The 11671-nt window shown below is 44.3% G+C and overlaps 1 long non-coding RNA gene across 3 annotated transcripts in view; it reads right to left on the bottom strand.

Moving 5' to 3' along the window:
- Nucleotides 1-9908: 9908 nt before the first annotated feature.
- Nucleotides 9909-11671, bottom strand: part of LOC137643802 (uncharacterized) — a 75277-nt gene continuing 73514 nt past the window's right edge. For all 3 annotated transcript variants that reach the window (XR_011045074.1, XR_011045073.1, XR_011045075.1), the window contains one exon: nt 9909-10056. This is a non-coding gene — a long non-coding RNA (uncharacterized lncRNA). The remainder of the gene's footprint in view (nt 10057-11671) is intronic.

Raw genomic sequence — 11671 nt, 5'->3', positions numbered from 1 at the left:
TCATGGCCATGTGACGGGAAGAATCCACCAGATTTGAGAAGTCTCCCTGCGCAGACGCCGGAGCTCCCAAGCCTAAGACCTCTCCCGTCTCATACCAAACGTTCGATTTAGAGGCTAACTTAGCTGGTGGAAAAGCGAAGCATGTCTTGCCCATAGCTTTTCTTGTATCCATCTATGCTCCCATTAATTTCAATGCTCTCTTAGAAGAGCGGGAAAGCACCATTCTTGTATAAAAAGAAGTCTTCACTGTCTTGCCCAAGATAAACTCAGAAGGGGGAGATCGCGGAGTAACTGGAGCATAATTGTCTGGAAATAATTCCGAGAAGACTAGCATTAACTTTTTGAAATCCACCGCATGTTGAGGTGGTTTCTCTTCCTCTCCCTCTGAGATATCCTCCAACTGTTCCTCATGAGAGAGAACCTCATCCTGATCTTCTAATCCAGAGATAGGGGCGGCGTTTTGACCCAAACGTTGAACCTCCTGTGCAGGCGCAACAGTGTCGACATGGGCGCGCTTGCGTTGTTCCATATCTGTGCTCATCGCGCTCACGCGCTGGCGGTCTACCCATTCATGGCTCGACTGGCGTGGATCGTCACGCTGGCGCTGCTGGCGACGTTCAGCGCCTTCATCAATTAACTCCTGAGGTTCGTCATGTTGCCGCTCAGGCTCCGCTTGCGCCCCGCGCCTGCTTCCATCCTTCCGCTTCGCGGCTCGCTCCGCCATTTGGCGAACGTTATCACGCTTGGACTGAATATCGGCTGAATGCTCCTTTGATATTTGTTGTGAAACAGAGCTCTGCCGAGACGAATCTACTCCAACCTTCCGCTGAACAGTGAAACTGGGAGACCGCCTGTGCGATATCACATCAGTCCCAGAGACAACAGGCCGCCTGTGCGACAACGGGTCTACCACCAAAGACTGACGCCCAGCCTCACTGCCAACAACTGGTCGATAAGACTGCATCATCGACGAGAGCTGTTGTTTCATGTTCAACAACATATTCCACATTGGATCGTCTTGAGGAGATAATTGTACAGCCTTTTCTATAGCGAATTCGTCCTCTTCATCGCTCTCCAATCCTTTACCCCTTTCGGGAGAAGAATCCCAGTCCGAAGGAAGAGGTGGAGCATGAATAGTCACACCCGAACCAGAAATTAACTCCGCATCCGAATCCATTACTCTATCCCCATCGGAACCCACATTCGAGCGCTTCGCAGGAGAACACTCGGCAAGGGACCAAAAACGTTCAGGTGTTTCCCCAATGACAACAACCCGGCTGTTGTGGGGAGGAAAAGTGCAGCTGTTCCACTGACTGAACTTTCCTCTTAATCGGTCTAGATTCTTTACGCCACCTGTCATCATGTGACTCCTCATCTGAAGAGGGAGACAAAGCACTAACCTCACTTTTTTTATGGTGAGGGTGAGCGCCCTGAGCTACGCCATCAGGATCACTCGAGGGAACGTCTACGCGACTGATGAAGCCTCTCGTTCCCTTTCGCCCTTCGACATAACTTCGCGCCCTCCACCACACTTAACAAATTCGTCGGACTTTCAACACTTGATCGATCACTAGTCCGACCACTTTTAAGTAAATTAATTTCTGACATCATTTGTTTTTTGTCCGCTGCTAACGATTCAACCCTCACACCGAGAGCTTGAATTGCGGATAACATCTCCCTCATCGTAGGTTCTTTCGGCTCTTGATCTACCACTACGGGGAAGAAATAGGATTAATGACATCAGACCTAGATAAATCCACAGAACGGGACGAACTAGGTCTAATCCTTTCTTTTCTAATTCTAACTTTCTCTAATTTCTGAATATAACGCTCGTAAGCTACCCACTGACTTTCCGTTAACGAAGAACATTCTTCACACCAATCCCCATAAGCACACGATTTCCCTCTACATTTAACACAAATTGTGTGCGGATCAACAGAACCTTTAGGAAGTCGAGTCTGACAACCTTGACTACACTTCCTATATAAAGGGGAGGGGTCAGCCATATTGAAAAGTGACAGAGAAAATTAAACAATAACAAAGGTCAAAATAACCTCAAAATAATAAAGATTTCAAGAATATTTGAAAAGGAAATCACCAAAGCGAAAGCCAAAAACAAAAAGACAGAGTACATCACCAAATAAACCGTCCAATTGAATGTAAATAGCGAGTGAATTTTTAACGTTCTGACCAGTACGACCGGCAGGGAAAATCTGAATAAGTGGGAGTAGTTCTACCTGTAGTCCACCAGGGCGCTAGTGTACACCTGACATACCTGCGTTAGCCGCGAGTTTTGAATAGTTCTGCCGAGGCGTCAGGAACGCTAGCCATTCTTATATAACCAGCGGGTAAGTTTTATGTTTGAAAATACCAGAGAAAAAAGTTGCATGGAATGCCAGGACTATACCCAGCTCGCTCACCCTTATAGGGTGTCGGTATAATAACTGGGGTGAGTGAAACCACTACCAGAGGTCCCTTACTTATTAGTCTTCTCCTTCGTCAACATACCCCGTTACTACGAGGTGTCGTTCTCTACAGCTACTGCCCCCCCCCCCCCTCCCCCCCACCATCACTACCTATCCTTCTCTCATCATTCCTTGTTGGCACCCGTGAACGTTCGGATGTGTTTTTCGTAGCTCTGTGTTATTTTGTGTTTTTGAAGATGTCAGACGTTTTGTCTGTTTGGGATTTCAAGGTAGCGACACATGTTCCTTTAATAACCTCTTCTCTCTTGAAAGACAAATCTTCAGTGGTCATTTCAAGTCTTCAACTTACTATGAATGGCGATAATCTGAAAAAGAAAATAAACTATTTTAGTTGTGCTTTCAAAAATATTCCAAAATAATACAGATATGAAGAAATCTTAAAATATGCATTTTATATCTCTCTCAAATTCTATTCTACAGTGGATGATTTCTGTACATTTACAAGCAATATACTGTACAGTAAATTACTGATCATGTATATTTTCAATATCTCAAGGATTCTTCAGCCTACTTGCATAAGTCTGAAAATTTGAATGCATTAGATTATTTAGTTTAACTTGCTTGCCATTTCATCTTTATTTAACATAAAATTTATCAAGTAAGCCATTGTAGTCTAGAAATAATAATAACAATGAAAATTTCAACTTTCTGGAAATAAGCCTTAAATTCTCTAATCAAAAGGCAATACATACTGTACTCTGAAGTACATAATGCTTTTTCGTAACTTGGATACGATAAACCACAATCTAGATTCAAGTCCTAATGATTTGAATCAAAGGCAGACCACAATATTATACCATGGTAATAAATCAAGTATTTCATAACATAAAAACCATATTTTCTTAATATGTAATTAGGTAAAACTAGAAAACTAGTTAGAAATGAACTCACATGACAGAAGAATGATCAGCCTATAAATACCAAAAGGGGCTGAATATGAACAAGGCATGGATATGCAATTAACAAGTTGAAGATTTGCAGAGATGCCAATCTGAAGTCAGGTCTCAGGAGCCTGAATCAATGTGGGAGTTCCTTATTGGAAACATACATAAGAATCCAATTAACATTTTTTAGGGCAAAATGGTGCAATGATTGTACATACGTACATACGTATACCAAGGCACTTGCCCCAATTTTGGGGGGTAGCCGACATCAACAAATGAAACAAAACAAAAAGGGGACCTCTACTCTCTACGTTCCTCCCAGCCTGACAAGGGACTCAACCGAGTTCAGCTGGTACTGCTAGGGTGCCACAGACCATCTTCTCCCGTTATCCACCACAGATGAAGCTTCATAATGCTGAATCCCCTACTGCTGCTACCTCCGTGGTCATCTAAGGCGCCGGAGGAAGCAGCAGGGCCTACCGGAACTGTGTCACAATCGCTCGCCATTCATTCCTATTTCCAGCACGCTCTCTTGCCTCTCTCACATCTATCCTCATATCACCCAGAGCTTTCTTCACTCCATCCATCCACCCAAACCTTGGCCTTCCTCTTGTACTTCTCCCATGCAATGATTGTAAACTTTTAAAAAGAAAGAGTGGAAGTTCCACTCTCCTGCTAAGCTCAGAAGAGCGAGAATAAAACTGAGGCTCCAAAGTCTTCCAAAGAATTTCACGACTTTAAAATCACTGAAATCTTTCAATCGAAGGATCATGAAAGAACAAGTTGGAATTGGGAATTTTCTTCATCAGGATTGAAGGAGTCTTCACGGCAGCTTTACAAAATTATCGATTTCTGAAGAGTTATTGGATATTAAATGCTTGCAGTGTTCAAATGTATGGACTCTGGTGCAGCGATTACTTGGAGGAAAGACCTTCTTGTCTATCACTACTGAAGATATGGGAAACTATGTTGCATTTATCTTACACACATTTTCAGCAGTACTTTACAAAAGGACTTAATGTTCTCTATTTGTTCCCCACAACTACAATTGAATCATGACACACGAAGCTAGATTTCCTGTTTCCTTGAGTTCATATACAGAAGATCCTCAACTTTCAAACCTAGTAGATTCCAAGAAGCTGTTTGAAAGTAAAGTTTTGAGGCCTAACCTGAATCCAATCCCTATAATTTTCAGCTACAAAAGTCAACAAATAGTCAGGTTTCAAATGAAATAGATATCGGGTTATTACAAATGTCCTTTTACCTACTGTATTAAATGATATAATATTGTTTGATTATAGTATTTCTTTATCTTATCTTTGTTATTTTTAGTTGTATTTGTGTTTTTATCTACAAATGTTTGTAAGTCAAAGGTTCGTAAGGTGGGGATCTTCTGTAATGAAGAACTGCCCATCTTTTGCACCTATGAACACATGGATATTTCTAAGGCATTTCTAGTTATGCTGCAAGCCAACTCCCAACACCATCATCATGCACTCGTAGCAGCTTCCTAGTAGTCTGGCAAATATCTGTTCACCTTGCTTCCAATAACAAACCTTCCATAGGTATGACTAACGAAAGTTTTTCTAGAACTTCTCACAAGGACATCATTTCTGCAATCTTTTGTTATCTTAACCTCATATGACCTAATAACATAAGTCCCAAACAATCTCATGACAAACAGTGTTATCTTAACCTCATATGACCTAATAACATAAGTCCCAAACAATCTCATGACAAACAGAAGTTGTAGCAATTAAAGCCAGTTTCTCCATATCCCCACAGTGCCACAAGTTCCCCAAAGAAAGACTGCCATATTCACACATGAAGACTCGTCAAGTTTTATCGATATATTTTGGAGTATGGTAAATACTTGGTCCTCATAATATCACCTATCTTCTATTCATATCTCTAAGGGGAGGGAAACAGATGCTGTGGCTAACTTTATCAAAACCTGACACTTTTTCTAAAGTTTCCTTGGTGTTCATACTTCATATTTGCTAATTCCAAAGATATCCATCACTGGAATTCTACCGAACTGGATGAAAGCTCTAGAAAAGTTCAGGAAATTATGGAAATCAGGAAGTTACATATGGATAATGGATCTTTTATCCCTCTTGTAGTACAATGCTTCTCTATGCATCATGGATACCCTAAGAGGCCTCAATACAAGAATGCTCGTGGTTAGAGGGAGACACATTTACTTCACATGTTCAGTCTCAGTTTCCTTTGAAATGAAAATCTGCTCAACAAAGGACAGAGTATTACAATTGGCCAGAAAACGGCAGTCATTTTGGAACACATTCTAAGGGCAATGGGTCAATTCTGGTGTTCCTTATATAAACAATTTCAAAAGCAATTCTAGTATTCCTTCCTCAAACAATTATAGAAACAAAGCTGGTGTGTCATCTACACACAGCTGTACAAAGTGGGATTCCTTTTGTTGTGGTAACCAACACCATCTTCCAGTTACCGAAACAACAAAAGACCACATGGAGACACCCACGGTCTAAACACTGGCACACCCTGGACTACGTCCTGACCAGAGCCAGAGACCGAGGAGACGTCCGCATCACCCGATCCATGCCCGGAGCGGACGACTGCTGGACGGACCACAGACTCCTCATCTCCCGACTCTCCGTGACGACCCTACGACCACCCAGAAGGGCACCTGACAGCGTACCACATCAACGCTTTGATTGTAGTAAGCTCTGCAACCCACAGGTGGCACAGAACTACAAGGAGGCCTGCGAACAACACCTCGCAGACCCCGTGGGTCAGGCCACTGTTGAGCACCACTGGACCACCCTCAGAAACGCCATGGCCCGTGTCGCGGAGGAAACACTAGGCTACACCACCAAGAAACGGCAGGATAGGTTTGATGAGAATGATGCTACCATCTCTCTTCTCATTGAAACCAAACGACAAGCACGCCTGACTTTGGAAAACCAACCAACAGCAGCTAACAAATGTGCTCACAAGGTGGCTGAAACTGGTTGCCAAAGAGGGATCCGTGAAGCCCAGAACACCTGGTGGCAAAGAAAAGCTGCAGAAATACAGAGTTTCGCTGACCAACGTGACCTGCGCAGCTTCTATGCAGCAACAAAGGAAATATTCGGTCCCACACGGTCATCAGTGGGCAGCCTGAAGGACGCGGATGGGGCCACGACCATCACCGACAGTGAGGGCATCCTGGCCAGGTGGAGGTCTCACTTTGAGAACCTCCTCAATGACCAAGCAGACACCCCCAGACGATCTACTGCGAATGACCCCGCAGCATCCCGTCCGTCACTGGATGGCACTACCACCCTCCATCCATGACTTCAACAAGGCCCTGCAGCGGATGAAGCCCGGCAAAGCCCCAGGGCCAGATAACATCCCGCTGGAGCTCCTCACTCACGGTGGCCCCGGTTTGAGGAACCGTTTGATGCTCCTTATACTGAAAATATGGGAGACCAAGACCCTCCCCAGTGATTTCTGTGATGCAAACATCACTACCATCTTCAAGAAGGGAGACAGGGAGAACTGTAACAACTACCGGGGAATATCACTACTAAGCATCGCGAGTAAGATTTTCGCTCGGATTCTCCTTGACCGCCTCCTTATTCTCGCAGAAGACGTCCTGCCAGAGTCCCAGTGCGGCTTTCGACCTTCCCGCGGGACCATAGACATGATCTTCTGTGCGCGACAACTACAAGAGAAGAGCCTCGAACAACAACAGCCCATAATGTTCATCTTCTGGGATCTGAAAAAGGCCTTCGACAAAGTACCTCGACCTGCCATGTGGGCTGTCCTCAAAAGATATGGCTCCCCACCCGATTTTGTCAAGCTGGTGCGTGCCCTCCATGACGGAATGGTTGGGAGAGTCTGCCACCAGAACTCTCTTTCAGACCCATTCCCCATCAACGGCGGCCTGAAGCAGGGCTGTGTTCGGGCCCCGACGTGTTTCTCTGTATACACCGTAGCAATGCTCAACGAGATTCCCCCAGACACACCCTCAGTCGACCTACGTTTCCGCATGGATGGAGGCACTTTCAACCTCGCCAGACTCCGCGCCAGAACCAAGACCACCTTGTGTGCAGTGCGAGAACTGCAGTATGCTGACGACAATGCCACCCCAGGTCAGACGGCAGAGGACCTGCAGTCGTTAGCTGATGCATACAACTCTGCCTACGAACGTTTTGGGATGCAAGTCAACACAGATAAAACCAAGACCCTCGTCCAACATCCACCAGGACTGATGCTCCCCAACTTCAATACCACAGTGAATGACCAACCGTTAGAACAGGTGGACCAGTTCTCCTACCTAGGAAGCATCCTAACATCAGCTCCCACAAGCAAAAAGGACGTGGAGAACAGGATCAGGGCAGCCCACTCCGCCTCTGGCCGACTCAACTGCCGCGTATTTAACAACCACGCACTGACAATGACCACCAAAATAATGGTGTTCAGGGCAGTAGTCCTCTCCACGCTCCTGTATGCATGTGAAACATGGACGCTATATAGAAACGATATTAAAAACCTAGAACGCTTCCAACAAATGAAACTGAGGCAGATCTTGAAAATTCCCTGGGAGAGCCACACCACCAACATTGAAGTCTTAGAACGTGCCTCCGCTGGATAGGACACGTGCATAGGATGGATCCATCTAGGCTCCCAAAGAAAATATTCTACGGAGAACTGACCCAGGGCACCGGACCACGAGGAGCCCCGAAAATGCGCTATAAAGATCAACTAAAGCGCACCCTGGCTCTAACTGACATCGATCCTTCCTCATGGGAAGAAACAGCCAGGGACAGGAAAACCGGGAGGAGTACAGTACACCATGGCACCATGGACTTCGAGGAGAGGAGGAGACAAAATGAGGAGGCTAGGAGGAGAAGAAGGAGAGAGCGATTAGAACAGCCCCGCCCACCACCTACCCTCCCTTGTGAACACTGTCCGCGACTCTTCCACCACAGACTAGGACTTAGCAGCCACATCAGGCATAAGCACCCACCCCATAGATAGGAGGCTGATGGCTAACGACAGAACCCAATACTCGGACACGAGTGGGCGCCGACGAAGATGTTGGTCTGACCTGGAGGTGCACCAGGGTCTGCTAGTGAAACAAGAGCCCAAATAGCTCAGCAGTACCTGTAGACAACTTCAATTTCCTGACAGACCAGGTGGCAGACACACCTGCAAAATGCTCACTAGGGAAGAGGTAAAATGATTGCAATACTCCGTCAACGCGTTTGGCACAAATCCTCGATTAGTGTAATCAGGGATATGTACTGAACGTGTTGAAAATGTCAGAATTTTAAGATCTCGCGGAAGGTTGTTGCCGCTGCCAACTTTGAAAATAGTGACCTCTTCTCTTTTTGAATTGGTCACTATGGACCTTGTGAGTCTCCCAACTAGTACTGGTTTTATTGGGTGTCTGAAGGTAGTCGACCACTGTGACGGCAGTACCCATAGGGAATATGAGGAGCAGCATGATATGCCAAGCACATGAAGATTGAGTTTTTCTGGTTATTTTGCATGTTCCAGTCCAGATATTGACTGACAACAGCCCTGAGTTTATTTCCCAGGAATTTATTTAGTTGTTGGAGCAGTACAATGTTGTACAAGTGAAATCAACTCCGTATAAAGCCTCTAGTAATGGAACAAGGGAATGACTAAATCATACTGGGGGAATAGCCAAGTGTCATTGGACGCCTGACTCAACCCTTAGAACTGGGCAACAGGTAATATCCTTTTCATAAGGATTTGAGATATTTCTTAATATGCTACCTTTATAATACTTTTCCAATCGACATTGAGAACACAAGGATGCCTGTGAACGGCATGCCTGCTACAAAAGGCACAGAGGGAGTGAAGATCTACAACCGGCTTCGACACGAAGCAGTTGCAGCGTCTATCCTTCCCCCGCCAAACACCAAGTCCCTGCTTCCATTTTGTTTTCATCCATCATACAGCAAAGAAAAAGGATTAGAAGTTTTGGAAGATGTTTTATACATTTGGACACAACAGCGGCTGAAGCTAAAGTGAGTCTTCTTTCACTGGAGAAGGAGAGCAACTTACCAGCCCACCACCTGGCGTTGGATAGACCCAACTACAACGATCGATTCCAACTTGCACCGAAACAATCTCCCTAATTAAAGGACAAGGGTTTGTATGTCGCAGAGGAACAAAGCTACGTTTAATAAGTATCAAATAAACTGGAGAATGAACTGAAAATGAAAAACTTTGAGAAAACTAAAGCAGCCAGTCAAAGCTTTATCCATTCAACTCCAGATCATATAATAAGCTAAGGAATCAGAGCCACTATATTGTACAGTAGTGTCACCACCTTCCCAACTTGGAGGACAAATTAATATGACATTTTGCTACTGGCAAGCGGGAAAGGTAAAGCCTTCAGCTTGTGAGGGTACAGTTGCACACAGGGTTCCTCAATTACATTCCCTCTGTGATTAAATGCATATAAGGCATTAATGACTTAGTAATTCAGTGGTAGGCTGTCAGATATGCCAAGGAGCCACGGACAAACCTCTCTTTGTTGTCGAATATGCGGGACACCAGGCCACCTTTTTCTGCCTCGCTGGCGAATATCTTTCTGGCAGAGAAGGCCAACTCCCGAACCAAACTCTCGTTGCTGATGATCTTTGGAAGACGTTGCAAAGTACCCACGTCGGCGGCCATTCCTGGAAGAAGGGAGCTTGCTGTAGGATACCTTTGAGGCAGAAGGTCTTAAACTTACAAACATTCGTTGATGCAAACAAAAAACCAATTGAAACCATTAAAATTAGATATTGTATCACATGTTCATAATGATAGATGTAATAAATAATATTACATAACTTGAATGCAGAAAGCAAGAGGACATTTGCAATATGAAACCGAATTATTTGTTGACTTTTACATCTGAAAATCCTAAGAATGTGAGTTAGGTGAAGTCTACCACAGGACAAAATGTAAACAATTTTAGAACCTATTAAGTTTGTGAGTTGCGGTTACTCACAGATGTTAGCTTATTACTATTCTGCAGAAGGACTCTTGAAAATTGAAATGGTCTGGATATAATGATGGATAAGATGATTAGCAAAGAAGAGGAGGAGAGAGAGAAAGGGCAACAGTGAGTGTCATTTAATAAGATAAAGATGAAAAATTTATAAGATGATTTATATTTTTCCTAACTATATAAACTCGAGTCCTTTACTATAGGAGAATGGATAAAAGGCAGTCAAAGCTTTAACAAGGTGTCAACAGCCTGTGGGTGGCAGGGAGACGTCTCGCTGTAACCGCACTTGGATTGCAGCCGGGACTTGTTCTGGGGGTTTGTTGTGATGGCGGGAAAGTTTTAGTGAAGGTTTGTATACTTTGGAAATATACAAATTATTCTTAAAAAAAATTGTTCATTCATTCCAACACAAATCGAAACCATCAACCTTTACTATAGGAGACTAATCCTTATTATTATTACAAGCCAAGCTACAACCCTAGTTGGAAAAGCAAGAAGCTATAAGCCCAGTAAGGAAAGGAAAGAAGGAAATAAATAAATAAACTTCAGGAGAAGTAATGAACAATCAAAGTTAAATATTTTAAGAACAACAACATTAAAATGGATCTTTCATATTTCAACTATAAGATATTCAAAAAATAAGAAAAATGAGTAATAAGATAGAATAGTGTGCCTGAGACACCTCGCGTAAAGAGATCTCTACCCCAAGATAGTAGAGGACCAAGGTACAGAGGCTATGACACCACCCAAGGAGAGGGAACAATGGTTTGATGTTGAAATATTCTCTTGGGTGGGAGGAAGTCTCTGTTCCAACTGAATTTACCACTCAAAATGCTCCAGGGGATAGAGGGCTTCACGTCTAGAAGATCTATTGGGTGAAGATCTAGAGGAGGGAGAAGGTCTGACAAAGTGAAGTTGAGGAAGGCAAAGATCTAGTAGAAGGTGACCTCTTACTGGAGGAGAGATCACGCTGAAGCTGAGTCACAACCTAGTGATAGGGCTCCAAAGAGCTACCAAGGTCCAATGAGGAAGACCTCGTACGGTGCCAAGCTACAGCTGAAGTAGAGACCTTATGAAAAGCAGGAGGGTATAGAGAAGGCTCGGGATGGGCCGGTCATGCGAGAGCGCCAGCTGCTGAGGAGAAGACATCACCAGGGCAATGACCTACAGGTGATATTTCACCTCCTGGAACTGGAACAGCTTCCTGGAACTGCTAGAGCTTCCTGGAACTGCTAAAGCTTCTCTGAAAGGGAGTCTAGACTCCCCCAGAGATCACCACAGCACTCATGAGGCATCAG

Source organism: Palaemon carinicauda, chromosome 7, assembly GCF_036898095.1.
Source record: "Palaemon carinicauda isolate YSFRI2023 chromosome 7, ASM3689809v2, whole genome shotgun sequence".
Lineage (NCBI taxonomy): Eukaryota > Metazoa > Arthropoda > Malacostraca > Decapoda > Palaemonidae > Palaemon > Palaemon carinicauda.
Note: the sequence above shows the minus strand (reverse complement) of the source record. Positions and strands in the feature narration are given on the sequence as shown.